Source organism: Phascolarctos cinereus, unplaced genomic scaffold, assembly GCF_003287225.1.
Source record: "Phascolarctos cinereus isolate Bilbo 61053 unplaced genomic scaffold, phaCin_HiC Scaffold_5;HRSCAF=322, whole genome shotgun sequence".
NCBI lineage: Eukaryota > Metazoa > Chordata > Mammalia > Diprotodontia > Phascolarctidae > Phascolarctos > Phascolarctos cinereus.
Genome location: NW_027555958.1, coordinates 425,290,667 through 425,308,432, shown reverse-complemented (window position 1 = coordinate 425,308,432; position 17,766 = coordinate 425,290,667).

The window sequence follows — 17,766 nt, the reverse complement described above, 5'->3', positions numbered from 1 at the left end:
GATTTCATGGCAGAGGGGAATGGAGTCCCAAAAGAAATCTGAAGACATCACTGAATCACTGTGCCTAGTAGCCTAGGTAAATAAGCCTGGGGGTCATGCCTGTAATTTGGAATATGATCTGTCCTCAGTTTGACAACAAGGCCACGTGATATCAGATCAGTTTATATTTGGGAGAGGAGGAAGAGCCTCAGAAACACCCTCCTTTGTCACTGTTGAATGGGAATCTGGCTCCTATGATTGCTGGATTTCTTACTCATCTCTCCCTACATTTCTGGGTTGATGGCAGCGTAATAAGGTCCATAAGTATTATAAATGATACCAGCAATGACAATAAACTGAGACTAGCTTTCTGGCTTTGAAGTCAACTGAGAAAAGGGAGGTTTTCATTTGTTACAAATGGAAACAGATGCATGTGATCAGGGCTGGCCAAGGACAGAATTGCAAAGTTGGTGAATTCTGATTGGGATATCCCCATGTCTTTTTCTCTCTGACAGTCACTCCTGCTCCTCCACCCCAAGCCAACTAAAAGAAAAAGGATTTGCCCTCTCTGATCCAATGTTCTGAAGTTGATTCTCTGACTCCACCACTTATGCTCACCTCCCTCTTCATTGAGATTTAGACAACACAGAAAATTAGGTCAACTAATGATGCATGAGAAAATAGATACAGCTAGAATGACTGAATAGTATCTGAAATTGTAGGCCTTAACTCCAAAGGAATTCTATCAATCCTTGCATTTAGCTGTCTCTAACATCATCATGATGGTTCAGTTATGAGGCTCTAGCTAGCCCCACTTGATCTAACACAGCAGAAAATCACACAGTGTCTAGAATTTGTGGGCCATCTGGTGGCCAAGCTATTACCATTTGGATAGAGACAGAATTCTATGTATGTGGGTAGCTTTATTTAAATGGGTCAGACAAGGCCCAATATGTGACAGCGAGGTGACCCAAAGAACGAATGCATGATTCTTCTTGTACTTGCAGACATTCTAACTATTTTGGAAAATGCAGCACAGATTGGATCTTTCCAGGCCACCCTATCACTGCATTGTATTTGAGTTGATGTTTTCTAGGTCACTAGTGATAACATCTTCTTTCTATTAGATTTAAGATATTAAGATTATTGATATTCAGGTTAGACAATCAGGATTTAGTTTCTAGCATTGCTCCTTATTGACTAGGGTTAGTTTTCCCATCTACAAAATGAGAGGGTTATATCACATGATCTTCCTCTTCCAGCTCTTAATACGTGCTGTGGCCTTCTGTTGAGAGTGCTGTCCAAGCTGTTAGTCTCAAACTCAGATTTCATAGGGGTTTTTTTTCCTTCTAGTTTCTACATCTCACCGCCATAGTATCACCACCTAAAACCTCATTTTTTCAATTTCATATTCTTCTGAATGACAGAACAAAGAGCCACATAATAAATGAACCAAGGTAAAGGGGTGGGGAGAGTGAGCTATAAGCAGTCTGTGGTCCAAGGATTTATGATTCCTTATCTAAGTCATAATTAATATTAATAATTTCAACTAAGTGGCAGAAGTACTAGAAAAGGGGAAGACTTTTCAATAGTTCTAAAACCACCCCAGGTAGTCATGGACTTATTCTGGGACTTACTATGTTAGCTTATTTCTGTGTTGTTCCTGAAGCAATTTTCTACTTGCTTAGATATTCAGTTCTTTAAAAAGCAAAAACCTTGCTCCCCCTTTCCCTCTCTCCCCTCAATTTATTCTGTCATGTACAATTCAAATTAAGGAACAGTTATTAGTGCCTATATGCAGAACACTGTGCCAGGCCTTGAGGATAAGATAGAAAGTTTAGATAGGATAGATGCCCCCTGCCCTTATGGAGTTTATAATCTGTAGATACTGACTTTTCCCTGATACCATAGGATTTTAAATGTTAGAGTTGGAAGGGACATTAGAGATCATCTACTCTAACTCCCTCATTTTGTAGTTGAGGTTCAGAAGAGTTAGGTACTTTCCCAAAGTCATATTATTGAGTTTAAAGCCCAAACCAGGACTAGAAACCAGGTTATCTATTTCATAGCCCAGTGTGTTTGGTACTTTATTGTGCTGCTCTTTTCTGTTTCTGTGATGTCCCCCCCAGGGCACCTATTTTTGTACTCTTCAGACAGTAGGCATTCCAAAAACACTTTTCACTCCTTAAAGTCTGAGTCCCTCAGCTGAAACTGAGTTTTCATCAATCCTGGGCTGTAGTCCCCTCACTGATAAAATAAGTGGGGAAATATAAGGATTGAGGAGTGGAACTAGGACCCAGTGTAGAACATGGCTCCAGACCACAGTCTTCTGTGTGTGACTGAACACATAAAACCTGAGGTGGTAAATGCAGCCATGGGGATCCTGTGGATTCTGACTTCATTCGGAAGGTTTATGGTATCACCAGTGCCAGTCTGGATAGGATTAGAAAGCGACTGTTGCTCACTGTTTATCATTTCTATGTAAATTCCTGCAAGAAACCCCACCCACTTGGTAATTACACTTGGTGGGTTCGAGAGAATAGTTTTGCCTGTGCAGAAAGCACTCTGGCTTTGAAGAGGGAAATAATTCGGCATTTATTCTCAGAAATGGTGTGTAATTACACAACACAGGCAGTGGCTGATTTAAGAATAAAGGCCCAGGCAGCTCTGAAGGCATAAGCCCAAGCTCTTTTTCAAACAGTTTTTAAGAGGAAAAAAAAAGACCTAGGGATACATTTGTAAATTTGATTTACTTACCCCAGCTACCACAGTGCTTAACATAAAATAATTATAAGCTCAGGATCCAAACTCTGATGGCAAAAGTTTTAATTTTAAAATCCCAGCATGCCGGGTTGCACAGTATATACACTGTGTCCTTCCCCTGTGCTTCCCAATTGTAGGCCTCTTGTGGGTTTCACTGCAGGAGATGAAGAGATTATATCAGGAAAAGGGAAGGACTTGGACAAAAAAGAGAAAGAGGGGGAGAGAGAGAGAAGAAGAAGAAGAAGAAGAGAAGAAGAAGAAGAAGAAGAAGAAGAAGAAGAAGAAGAAGAAGAAGAAGAAGAAGAAGGAGAAGAAGAAGAAGAAGAAGGAGAAGAAGAAGAAGAAGAAGAAGAAGAAAAAGAAGAAGAAGAAGAAAAAGAAGAAGAAGAAGAAGAAGAAGAAGAAGAAGAAGAAGAAAAAAGAAGGAGAAGGAAGAGGAGGAGGAGGAGGAGGAGGGGGGGGGAGGGAGAGGGTAAAAATGAGAGAGAAACACAGAGATGAAGCACAAGTCTAGGTAGGTGCAGAGAAAGGTCACCCTTAGGAACTGGATTCAGGTGTTGGTTACCAATATTTTCTCTTCTCTGCATTCCATGCCAATTCTATATTTTGATGCTCCAAAGCAAAGCTGTAACTAGTAATATGTGTGTGTGTGTGTGTGTGTGTGTGTGTGTGTAGCAAAGAGTTTACTTGGGGTATGATGACCAGCCTGACATCTGGTAGTTTCCCATCTCAACTGATTATTCCTGCTAATTAGATGTTAAGCTAAGTTGTTTGTGTACTGTTGGAGAAACTTCAATTGCTGTTGTACCCTCTAAATTTCAGTGACCTGGGGCAAAGCTCTGATTGCCAGTTCCTGGTTGTAACTCTGCCCCTAAGCCATGGATGCTATAGAAACAAATGGCACCAGAGGGCCTCTATTCTTGGCTTCAGGCATTTAAACCTGTAGCTGCAGGTGGGAGATGCTCTACTTTATCCCTACTGGTAATTTGACTCTTCTGTTCCTCCTCCCCACCCCTCTATCTACCCATGCTTTAGCCACCACCATGCTGAGCCAGATAACAGCTCCTATCACTGCTTTAATGAGTTCTGCAGCAAGACCTATGAGTCCTGATCACCTCAGTCCCTAACCCCTTCAATGAACATTTCAGCAAACCTTTATTGGGTGCCTACGATGTGCAAGGCATTGTGCAGAGGCAAAATTGCAATAGTCTCACCACCTGATCCTTATTCCCATCCCCCTCAACCCTTCCACCCCAAAGTTCCAACTCAATACCATCCACTCCTTCCACTGTCTCCTGTGGAATGCCTGTTCCACAGGTAACAAATTTCCCTTCATCCTAAATCTTTTCCTCCCCCGTTCATCCCATCTTCTAGCTATTACTGAAACCTGGCTCCCCCAACAACACAGCCTCCATGATCAGTACTGGCTTCACCTTTCCTCATTACCCTCAGTTTCCTGGTTGTGGCTTACAGTATATCTTGCTTCTCACTGCAATTCCAGGTTCTCTCCCACCTTTGTCACTTAGTAACCTCTCCTCCTTAGAGTTTCATGCTGTTCATATCTACCACCCAATCAATATTCTGGTAGCTGTCTACAGACCCCTGGTCACTTCCCTTTTATCTTCAATAAGTTCAGTACCTGGGTCAGAACTTTTGTCTCTTCTCCAACTCCTGCCCTCATACTAGAGGACTTCAACATACATATTGACTCTCTTTCAAGTACCTTAACTACTCAGTTCCTGAACCTACTTACTTCCCATGAGCTATTCCACCCTGCTACCTCAGACATATACAAAGATAGTTATAATCTGGATCTTGCTATCACCCACAAATGTACCACCTTCACATTCAAGAAGTTCAGAATCCCTTTATTCTATCATAATCTATTGCCTTTCCACCTCTTCTCTGCCTTCCCTACTTCCATACTTTTTGTCCCAATGACATCAACTTTTTGTCTTCATTGTGACCTCCAATCCCTTGACTACTCAGTTTTTTCCCAGGCTATCTCCCTTGCATTAGCCACTCTCCTCTTTTTCCCATCTTGACCCCTTGGTGAACCAATTTAATTCTACATTATACTCTTCTCTTGAACCCCTAGCCCCTATCATTTTGCTTTAGCTTTGGATAACTCCCAACATTTTCTACCTTTACTCCTAACCCATGTGCCACTGAACAAAGGTAGAGAAAATCACTCAACAATCCTGAGTAGGTCCACTATAAGTTTATGTTACACATTCTCAATTGGGCCCTCACTTCTGCCAGGCAATCTTATAGGTCCCTCATCAACTTACTATCCCACTCTCCAGAGCAGCTCTTTCAAACCTTCTCAGCCCTCCTCAAATCTCTCATGCCTCCCCCTACTCCCACTCTCTCAGTTAAGAACCTTGCCTCATATTTTACAGAAAAAAATTGAGGCCATTCACTGTGAGCCCTTCTCCCCCCCCCCTTTATCACTCATAAACCTTCTGTCATTCTCTTCTCTTTCACCCCTGTTTCACATGATGAAGTAGCCTTACTCCTTACCAAGGCTAACCTCTCTACTTATTCAAGTGATCCAATTCCATTCCACATCCTCTAACAGACTGTTCTCTTTCACTTATTTTCATTTTCTTTCTTTCTACTAGCTCCTTCCCTACTGCATACAAACAAGCCCATGTCTCTCCTAATCTGGAAAAAAAAACCCTCACTTGATCCTTCCATTTCCACTCTTTATTGTCTTATATCTCCTCTGCCTTCTGTAGCTAAACTCCTCAAAAGGACATCTAGAACAGGTGCTTCCTCTTTCCTCTTACTCTTTTATTAACCCCTTACAATTTGGCTTCCTCTAATATTATCATTGTACCAAAAATGCTCTCTCCAAAGTTACCAATGATTTCTTAGTTGCCAAATCCAATGGCCTTTCATCAGTCCTCATTCTCCTTGACCTCTCTGCAATCTTTGACACTGTTGATCCCCCTTTACTCCTTGATACTGTCTTCCCTTAGATTTTCAGAACATCACCCTTTGCTTCTCTTCCTACAGATCTGAACCCTTCTTTACAGTTCCCTTTGCTGGATCTTCATATAGATCATACTTTTTAACTTCATGGTTTTGTCCTAAGTCCTCTTCTCTTCTCCCTCTATACCACTTAACTTGGTGATCTCAGAATCACTCATGGATTCAATTTCCATCTCTAGGCTGATGTTTCTCATATCTATCTATCCTGCCCCAATCTCTCTGCTGATTTCCAATTTCACATTTCTGGCTGCCTTTCAGAGATCTCAAACTGGATGTCCAGTAGACATCTGGAACTCAACATGTCCAAAATGGAACTCATTATCTTTTCCCCAAACCTTTGCTCTCTTCTACCTTCCCTATGACCATAGAAGGCAACACTATCCTCCCAGTCCCACAGGCTTGCAACTTAGGTGTCATCCTTGATACCTCAAAATCTCTCACTCCCTCAACCCCATATCCAATTTGTTGCAAAGTCCTGGTGATTTCACCTTTGCTATATGTTTTGTATATGTAACCTTTTTCTCCTCTGATGCTGCCACCATTCTGCAATCCTCATCACCTCATGCCTGGACTATTGCAATAGCCTGCTGGTGGGTATGCCTGCCTCAAATCTGTCTCCACTCCAATCTTTTCCCATTCAGCCAGCAAAATAATTTTCCTAAGGAGCAAATCTGATCATCTTATTCTCCTATTCAATAAACTCCAGTGTTTCCTATCATCCTCAGGATCAAATAAAAAATACTCCATCTGGCATTTAAAAGCCATCAAAACCTAGCCCCCTCTTACCTTTCTACTCTTCTTACACCTTACTTCCCACCATATACTCTTTGATCCAGTGACACTGGCCTCCTAATTATTCTGTGAACAAAATGCTCCATTTCTTTGCTATGGGAGACTAACTGTCCCCCCAGGCCTGGAATGTTCTCCCTCTTCATCTCTTCTTAATGCCTTCCCTGACTTCCTTTAATTCCCAACTACAATCTCATCTTCTACAAGAAGCCCTTCTCAACTCCTATTAATTCTAATGTCTTCCCTTTTTTCATTGTTTTCTATTTATCTGTATTTAGCTAGTTTACTTGTTATCTCCTCCAACAGATTGTGAGCTTTTTTAGGGCAAGGTCTGTCTTTTGCCTCTTTTTGTATCCCCAGTGCTTAGTACAGTGCCTGGCACATATTAGGTGTTTAATAAATGTTTATTGATTGACTGAGTGTATATAGTCTTATCTCCTTTGACTAGTTCAAATGAGAGTGAGGTTCAAGTGTCAGCAACTCCATTCAATCCTTCCTCCATAGATATAGAGACACAGAGATCAACTGCTCATCTTAGAATGCAAATAGTTCATCCTTATTTAAGCCCCTTCAAATATTTATTCATGTTTACCCTTTTATGTTTTACTTGACACCTCTGTTTGCATTTCAAAGTTTCAACACAGCTCTAGTCCTTTCATCAGGAATGTTTGGAAACCCTCTATTTCATCAATGATCCATTTCCCACCCAGTGCTGGCTAAGTTATTCTTGGCCATAAGCCTAGAAGTCTAGATCCTTTGGCTTCTGAAAGGTTGTATTCTAAACTCTCTTTTCCTTTATAATGGTGGCTGCTAAATTGTGAGTGATCCTGGCTGTGGCTTCTTAATATTTAGATTCCTTCTTTCTGGCTGCTTACAGTAGTTTTCATTTGGCCTATAAGTTCTGAATTTTGGATTAAAATGTTCCTGGGCATTTTCACTTTAGGATTTATTTTGAGAGGTGATCAGTGGATTCTTTCTATTTCCATTTTGCAAATTTATTCTAAGAAGTCTGGGCAATTTTACATTTAGATTTCTTGACATATGATGTCTAGACTTTTTTTGGCTTTTGGGTAGTCCATTTATTTATTTTTTCTTCTTAAAATTAATTTATTTTGTATATAGAGAATTAAGACAAATTTATAAGAACACAAGCCATTCCCCAATTGATAAATGGTCAAAGAATATGAACAGACAGTTCTCAGATGAAGAAATTAAAGCCTTCTATAGTCATATGAAAAAATGCTCTAAATCATTATTGATTAGAGAAATGCAAATCAAAACAACTCTGAGATACCACATCACACCTATTAAATTGGACAACATGACAAAACAGGAAAATGTTAAATGTTGGAGAAGATGTAGAAAATTGGAACATTAATGCATTGTTGATGGAGTTGTGAAATTCAGAGAACAATTTGGAACTACACCCAAAGGGCTATAAAAATGTGCATACCCTTTGATCCAGTAATAGCACTTCTAGGGCAATATCCCAAAGAGATTATACAAATGGGAAAAGGACCCACATGTACAAAAATATTCATAGCAGCTCTTTTTGTGGTGGCAAAGAATTGGAAATTGAGAGGAAGCCCATCAATTGGGGAATGGCTGAGCAAGTTGTGGTATATGAATGTAATGGAATACTATTGTGCTATAAGAAATGATGAATGGGCTGACTTCAGAAAAACCTGGAAAGACTTGTATGGTCTCGTGTTGAGTGAAGTGAGCAGAACCAAAAGAATGTTGTACACAATAACAGCCACGTTGTGTGATGACTAATATTGATAATCTTAACCCTTCTTAGCAATGTAAGGATCTAAGACATCTCCAGAGACCTTGAGATGGAAAATGATATCCACATCCAAAGAAAGAACTAAGGAAGTTGAATTGCTATCTTTTTTTCCTCTTCTGTTGAGTTTTGTTTCCTCTTTCTGATGGTTCCTTCTATTGGTTTCAATTTTTACTTACAACATCACTAATGTGAAAATATGTTTAATAAGAATGTAAATGTATAGCCTATATCAGATTGTGTGCCATCTTGAGGAGGGTGTTGGGGAGGAAGGGAGAGAAAAATTTTAAACTCAAAAGTGTATGCGAGTGAGTGTTGATAAATCAAAATAAATTAATAAAATAAAATTTAAAAATATTCATTTTTTAAATTTATAGAATAAAGCAAGAATTACCATGACATAACAAAGAGATGATAATACATAAAACTACAAATCTATTGTGTAAAACTTGCTATTCCTCTTAAATATATAATAATTTTTTATGTAGTATTCTTTTTTCCCCTTTTTTATAGGTCTTTTGTAATTAATTTGGGTACTTATAATAGTCAAAACATTTCCGTTGCTAAAAATTGTTCTAAAAACAATATTGCTGTTACTGTATACAACATTCTCTTAATTCTGCTCATGTCACTCTTCCTTATTTTTTGCAAGTCTTTCCATGCTTTTTTCTGAAATCATCAAGCTAATCATTTCTTATATCACAGTAGTCCATTGATTCTTAGTTTTTTTGTCCTCTATTTGTTTTCCAGGTCAGTTGTTTTCGCTATAAAATATCTGACGTTTTCTTCTATTTTTTTTCAGTCTTTTGACTTTTAATATTTCTTATTGTACCATAAGTCATTAGTTTCTATTTGGCCCATTCTAATTTTCAGGGAGCTTTTAAAGTGGGCAACATTTTCTACCTCTTTTTCCAAGCTCTTAATGATCTTTCTAATTCTTTCTTCTGTAACTCTCATTTCTTTTCCAGTCTTTTAGTTTGTTGCTCTCATTTCATGTATAAAAACATTTTAAAACTCTTAAAAAATTGTTGCTTCACCTCTTCGAGGACCTCTAGTTGAATATGCACCCAAGCTTCATATTTCTTAGAGGCTCTGCTAGTAGATGTTTCATAGTCATTGTTTTCTTCTCAGTTTATGTCTTGAGCATCCCTGTCACCACAATAGCAGGATTATTATGGCAGGATTCCAAAAAAACAATCTAACCAAAAAAGTTTGCTCATTCTTCAAGTCTACTTCTTGACTTTAGACTTTGTGTTAGGACTAGCCTCTGCACACTTCTGGAGGGACTATCTGTGCTGGCCTTGCTTCTGTTTTTTTGAGGTTATTAAATATTATGTTATTCCAAGATCTCAGTGACATATCAGGCTGGGGATCTACAAGCTTTCATTGTTCTCAAAGAACTCTAATCCAAGGCAAAGTCTGATCACTGCCCTTTGGGCTGTGCTCTATAAGTTCCTGATCTGGGTTTGAGTCTGAGCGACAGACCCATGGCCTTGCCTTGTTTAGAGTTCCAGTAGACTGCTTCTGGACTCAGGAACTATCAACTGGGTGGAAAGCTACACTGGTTCAGAATGACAGAAATGTAGGTTTCCCTTTGGTCTTGGATTCTGGCGTTGGTTATTCCTCTACAGTATTCATACTAGGCTAGAAGTTGGAGTTTAGATACTGCTCCACTCCTGAGGTCAGAGCCACACAGTAGCTACTTGTTTCTCAACTTTCTTCTTGCTCAGTACACAGTCTAGAGCATGAAACCACTCTTTGTCTGTGCATGTCACCTCTGGGGACAGGTCCTCTTCCTAGTACATCCTGGATCTGTGACCCAGAACTGGGTAGTAAGAGACAAAACTGTTCTTTGACATCTGTTCCTATATCCTACATGAGGTTGCAGTGCCTTGTATGGGTCTAGGTCCTTGCCTTGCATTTGGACATAGCTTAGATCTTGATACAATACTCCCCTGGCCAGACTTTGTCTTTAATGTCCACAGACCTCTCTACCCTATTTCCCTATGCCAACTTGGACTATGAAAATGACACCATGACTTTTTCTTGAATTTTTCCATGAAAATTCAGTCTGGTCCATTTTCTAGATTTTGGAGGAGTTTTATTAAGAGGGAGCTTACTGTATCTCTTCCAGCTACTCCACCATTTTGGATCAGCCTCTATCTCTAAATACTTTTAAGATACCTCTGTTCAGTAGTAATGACTACCAATACTTCTATTATGGCTCCTTTTAAATGCACCACTGTCCACAGATAAATATTAACTTTGAGGAGGTGTAAAACAGTTAAAATGCAACTAAATAGCATTTTCTTAGTAATCTGTATGTTCTCTGGACTTATTGTCTTCTGCAGGCTCTGACTGATTCTTATGGAATTATCATTTTAGAGTTGGAAGGTATATCTGAGTTCGCTGAGTCTACCCTCAAACTAAAGTGCACAGTCATATAATCTTAATCTGAAGCGCTTTACTGAAAGAGAACTCATTACCCATATTCTACTTCTGGACTTCTCTAATAAGTAAGCATATTTTTATATTAAACCCAAATCTATGTCCTTCTGCCTTTTATTGAGTGCTCCTAATTCTGCCTTCTGGGGCCAAGCAGGTTGATTCTAATCTCTTCTCTACCCCATATTTTTTTTTCTTCTTCAGCATGAACATCTTTAGTTCCTTTAATGAATGCTTGGGTAGAGAATTTGCTTTACTTAGTGTTAAATAGGTATGACTTCTTATGATGACAAAAAATGTATCACAACATGACACCATATTTTCCATCTTTATATCTCTTCTAGGTTAGCACAATGATTTGCATATGGTAGGTACTTACTTGAATGAATGAATGGCAGTATTTCAGCCACCTACTACAGGACAAAGGAGTTGCCAACCATCTCTGAAAACACATCAAGTATGTGACTCCCTCTACTGTCTACTACACATATGGCTAGTCTTAATTTTTTTCAAATAAAGACAGCAGGATGGCATAGCAGAAAGAACACTTGAGGCCATTTTCTCTCCTGACTTTTTTTCTCATTCTACAAAAATGAATAGAAACCATTACACAGAAATGTGTCATTAAATATTTAATTGTGGCACAAACTGCGTGTGTAAGTGCTGAGGGGCCCTGGTGCAGGACAGGTGATCAGCACTAGCATGGAATTATGCTTCCAGGTTGGCCTTCATCCTACTGTTCCAGTAAAAATGTCTGTTAGCCTGGTGGTTCCCGCTGTCATCTCTCACATACAACGTAGCTTAGCAAGGTTTCACTCTAACGATCATCCATATCCACGCAGTATTGTAATTAGAACAGGGCCAGCACGGGTTTACCTCAAAGCACTAATATGGTGGGTATGGGTGCTTTGTTACCCAGTCTTCTAGGTGCAGGACCAGTAGAGAACCAACAGGAGGAACCATAGTCCCCTTGCTGTTACCTGAACTCCCACTCCTGTCCTGAAGGTCAAGTCATCCTCATTCCCCTCTTCTAGAGTCTCCTTCCCCCCATAATACTGGTGGTATAGCCATCCACATACCCTTTTGTTTAGAGATCTTTGTCATGCAGGACACCTGAGGTCAATGGTGATGTTGGCCTTCCCTAGCCTTAAGGGTATCTCTGGACCTCTGGATTCCAGCAACCCAACCAAGCCAAATTTACCCCACAGGGTAAAATGGTGGAATTCCTAGTCACAGCTCTGTACCTATGACCTATGCACAAAATTCTTGGGTCCCTCAGTTCTTGCTGCCCATGAATAGCTGCAGTATAGCAATTTCTCTGGCATCAAAAAGATTTCCTCTGAAAGAACGTATTAGGCTCTTGTTTCTACACTAGGAGCCTGAGACAGGGCCAGTTATGGAGGGAATGAGGGGGAGCTGCCTAGGGTGGACCCTGGCTCTTTTTCTCCTAGGTGGGTTTGGCTTCAGGTGCAGCCACCTCTGACTTTCACTTCCATCAACCAAGAATCAATGCCCAGCTTTGGCCTGCATCACATCAATTGAGTCCTACGCTTAGAGCCTCACAATATTGATTCCAACAGCTGCTTCAGTTGGAATTTGGGAGGCTCTTACTTGAAGTCTAGAAACTAAGAAGAAAGTAGAACATTGCATTATTGAATTGACTTCATTTTTAGTGGATTATGTTGTAATAATTGCATATGTCCAGTCAGCTTTCATTACTTCTGGCTCTTAAAAAAATAGTACCAGGAATGTGTTCAAATTTCGATCAGCAAGATTATTGTGGTTTCTTTGGAACGAGCCCCAGAATGCCTCAGACTGAGCAATATTAGGGACTTTATCTTAACAACAGCAATGAGAATTTCTTTTTCTGTTCCTTTTTAAACCCTTAGACATTCTTTTTTTTTATAAAGGGAAACAAAAATGCCAATTATTGGCTGAGAACATGAATTTTTCATCAAGCTCCTACAATTCCCCTGAAAACTAGGGAGTAGGAAAAAATACAGAAACCTACTTCCCTTAAGAAGCCAGGAAAGAAAAAACCAGAAAAGGAGAGAAAAAAAAAAGAAAGGAAAGAATGTCACAGTGATAATTTAAGGTTACAGTGATTTTCCCCCCTTATTATTATTACCAATCAGTTCCTTGGGACACATAATTACATTAGACAAGTACATTTTGTCAACGATCTTCACAGTTCCTGCAGAAGTGTGTGTGAATGTGTGCAGGGCTGAGGGTGGGGGTGGGGAATAGGAGAGAGGTCGGCTTTCTAAACCCAATTAAAATTTAACACTTGTCTCTTTTAGCTGACACCCTCCTTTTGGGGGAGAGAGTGAGGAGACACAATGCACAGATGCTCTTTGCAAAATAAAGACATTTTCCACCCTTTCCCTGCACAACTTGGAGTTTCATGTAGCTGCTAATAGCTCACACACAGGCCCTTTGGATATGATTTTTGACTGTTTCCTTCTCATATCCCCATGAAAATTCTTTACCAGTTTATTTATATTTATTTTTTAAAAGGATGTTTTCTAGACACCGGCAAATTGGGCTGCTCTTAAGATTCATGCTGGCGCTTCTCCGACGGTCTCTATTACCCAATTTAAATACACAATAGTCAGAAGGTTTGAATACACCATGTTAATCCAGCATTGGAGACCTCAGCTTGGCTGTTTGCTAAAAGCAAATTGTACCTGTTATGAACTGGAAAGGGGCTCACTGTCGCTGTTAACTGCTTTACCGAGTTGATTCTGACTCACTCGTTTCAAAATGAAAATTGAAATGCTTTTGACTTTTTTTTTGGTGGAGAATCTGCTTTACTTAACGTTAAGTGGGTATCATTTCTTGTGATTACAGAAAAATGCATCATAACTTTTGATTACGCTGCTATTAAGGATGCACGGTAACAATTGCTGGGGCTCATAAAGTACGATTCCTGGATTCTGAGCAACCCATTTTTATTTGGAATAGAATAGTGGAAAGGGATGGAAAGGAGAAGCAGGAGAAAGAAAAGGGGGAAAGGTTAGGGAGGGGGATGTAAGGGGGAAGAAGAAAGAAAAGAAGGGGAAGAGGAGGAAAAGAAAGAAGGAAGATGAGAAAAAGGAGAAAGAGGAGGAGGAAGTGAATGTTTCAAGGCCTGGATCCCAATAACGAACTCATTTAATGGGGAAAGCAGAGGAAGGGAGGACAAGGAAGAGAATGGAATCCTAGCAAAATTGGACTGTTAGCTGTTGTCTATCCCATCCTATTATTTCCAGCCTCCGTGAGTTCACAGAGGACCACCTCCATTCCTGGAACACACTCCTTCATCATTTCTACCTACTGCAACTCTCTTTTTGAACACCCAGTTTGGATGCCACCTCCTCCAGGATGCCTTCTTTGATCCCTCCCTTATGAAAAACATTTTTTTTCACCCTCCTCAAATTTTCCTAAATCTCCTTGTGTGGATCTTTCCTTAGGCCCCCATCTAACACTATCTTGGGCCATATTTCTTTGTATATCTCTCTTGTCAGGGAAAAGTTCCTTTTTCTTTTTTAAAACTCTCTAGTGGTAAAGCATAGCTCCCTGGATATGGTTGGTACTCAATAAATGTGGTTTGAACTAAATAAAATGGCTGGATAGGCCAAGGCAGGCTAGGAAAGTCAAGGGAAGACACTTTAAGCTCCAGAAAGAGGTATTTGTAACCTTTTAGAATGGAGACGGCATCTTTGTCATCCTCTTTCACTTGCCCAAACCATACATATTTTGCTTATGTATTAGTTCAATGTTATTTTTTATTGTTGTTCAGTCATTTTTTTCAGTCTGACTCTTCATGACCTATTTGGAGTTTCCTTTGCAAAGATATTGGAGTGCTTTGCTATTTCCTTCTCCAGCTCACTTGACAGATAAGGAAACTGAGGTAAGTAGGGTTAAGTGACTTGCCCAGGGTCATATGGCTAGTAAGTGTCACAGTCAGGATTTGAACTCAGGGACATGAGTCTTCTTGACTCTAGACCCGGCACTCTATCCACTGTGCCACATAGATGCCCTCAAGGCTGTTTTCATGTCCTTCATACATTGACATGGATGGATACAGGATTTTGGTGATGATGTAGGAGGACTCAGAAATAGTTATAGGGCACATAAGATGTTAGTAAGGCTGGCACCTTCCACCTGGGGACCCACAAGGATATTCCCAATGCCCACTGTGGCTAAGACCTTGCATATTACTTGGTGTTGAGGCAATCTTTGATATTATATTATACTTCTGTAGAGTAGAGACTATGTCTCTATAACTAGTTTATGTAACAGTTCCATATGGATGTAACACATTTTCTACTATGATAAGAAGGAGGAGGAAGAAGTAAAAGAATATTTCTCATTTGATTCAACTCATTTCAATTCATTAAGCACATATTAAGTACTTTACTATCTAAGACAAAACAACTATCAGAACCTATCTTTAATAGTTTACTTGCAACAGGGTAGCATAATATATACACATATAAGGAAACCCAAGAAATTTGGAGGAATGAGATATCATCAAACAACCAGAGGAATTAAGAAAGACTTCCCTTTGGAGGGGGAATCTGATTTTATCTTTGAAGGAAGGAAACTATTCTAATAATTTAACCCAAATTGAGGAAGAAATGTATTGCAGGTATGGGAAGGAGAAGATGGAATGCTGGGATCAGGGAATGGTGATTTAAGCAGTTGGGTTGACACTGTATAAAAGGAAGCAAAGCAAAAAGTCTGGAAGGAGTCAGACTGTAGGGCTTTAAATGCTAAACTGGGAGTCCAAATTTTATTATAGGAGCAGAATAGCTTTAGTGAAGATTGTTGAGTGGCAGTCTGACAGATCTGTGCTTAGGAAAATGATTTTTGTGGCTGTGAGGAGGATGGTTTGGAGAGGCTAGAGTGGGCTGACCAGTTAGGTGTCAACTTCAGTAGTCCAGGCAAGGGGTGATAAAGATTTGAATAGGTTTCAGTCTGTGAAAGTGGAGAGTAGAGAATGCATTGCTAGGTCCTGATTAGTGCAAATAATGAATCCTGTGAAGTGGCCGCATGCATTAGAACTTGCCCTATTTGAAATCATAATTATGTGAAACATGAATAACTTGTACTCAAAGGCTCTTTGTATCAAACTCTCCTCATTGTTGGATAATGATTACTTAATGCTAATTACAGATGCCTGAGAAGTGGAGTTGGTGAGAGCTTGGGAGAGGAAAGATCCAGGTCTTCTGCTTTCTAGCTTTGAAAGAGAAGACATAGGGTTCCAGACTCTTTTCAGGTCCCTGAAGGGAGATAAAGACTCTAAAAAGAAGGTGATATATAAGGAACTGACACTTTGATCATATCTCCATTCCCAACTTACTACATGAGAGATTTGGGGAATTTTCCCTTGGATAAGATTTGAGATTCTCTCTCTGTCTTTTTCTCTCCTCTCTCTCTCCTCTCTCTCTCTCTCTCTCTCTCTCTCTCTCTCTCTCTTCTCTCTCTCTCTCTCTCTCTCATCTCACTCTCACTCCAAAGAGAAAGCTCCTTCCCTCTGTATTATCTACTATATTTTCATATGTATACCTTCTGATTCCTGCTTTGCTAATGACATGGATAAATGGGTATATTCACTATTTGCTATGTATGTGCATTATGGAACTAACATTTTGCGGAAAGAGAGTCAAGCTTTTCATACATAGTTTGGGATACTCCTTCCTGATTAAGTGATAATGATCAAGGAGCAAAGCTTGAACCTGAAAATTACTTCCCCTCACCTAATAATATTTAGAAGGGTAGGGGGACAAAGAGACATAGTTTTAGCCAAGTACCCCCTTTTATTCTGAGGAGAGCAGAGTGGCCAGTCTCCGGCCCCAACCTCTTCCTTTCTTTCCTGTCAAGAATTAAAGTCTCTTTTGTAGAAGGGTGTGGAGAGGAGACTCTAGTACTATCTCCTTTTTATCTGGGACTCTTAAAACACCCTGAGTTTAATAGGGGTAGAACATCAAGCAGGTGCTACAGCAGAACTACAGCACTAGGCTGTCTCAGGAAGGCCTTATCACAGAATTGATGAATTCTAGGAGACAGACTCCCTTCCCCCACATCTGAGGTAACAAATATAATCACAAGATACGATTACCCAAGGAGGGGAAGCACAGATTCTTAGATGTCTTCCCAGAGGATCAGTATCCCATGGAGTCACACTGTGATCTACTGTCATCAGATACCATCAGGGATGTGTTCATCCAGGAAGAGTCAGATGGAATAAGAGAGATACCAAAGTAGTTTATCTGACAGTTCCCAATACTCCTATGAATCTGTGACTTCATGAATGTGAGTATTGCCTCCAAAGATGCAGATAGCAATCCATCCATATCTGGTCATTCCTGATGGCTCTAGTCTGTGTTCTCCTATTAGTGTGCCACAAGGAGTTCACCCAAAGTGTCAGAGTCTTCCTTACATTCTCTTGACATTGCCAGGATCCCCGTGGAGCATTTGGATTGTCCATTGATTACTGCTTGCTCTTGCTACATGAGCAGCCCATTTTCTTTTTGAAGCATGTATTTATTTGATGGCATATTCTTCTGACTATAACCTTGTTTGTAATTTGGTACAGTCTTTTCCTAAACACCATGAATCTATACATTGTGCTTGGAGTAAGCCTCAACTTCAGCTCTTCAGAGACCCACATGCATGACCCACATATCCCATAACTAGAAGAATAGTGGTGTAAAATGGTGATGCTATTTTTGGGGAAAGTTTGGAGTTATTTAAGAAAATTAACAGTTTTAACAATTGATCTAGTCCCTTCTCTTCCTTCTGTTTAATTCTGGACCTAGCTTATAACATTCCAGTTAAAATACAATCAATTTCACTTTTTGTTATGTAATTTGGTGCTCATCACATCCAGTGCTTCCCAATTCTTCTATAAGAATGTATTTATGATGTATGGATATGAAGCTTCTGTGTAGTCTATAGGACTTTGACCTTTGTTATTTCCTATTTTTGAACCATATTTTTCAATGCATCATTTGTCGTCT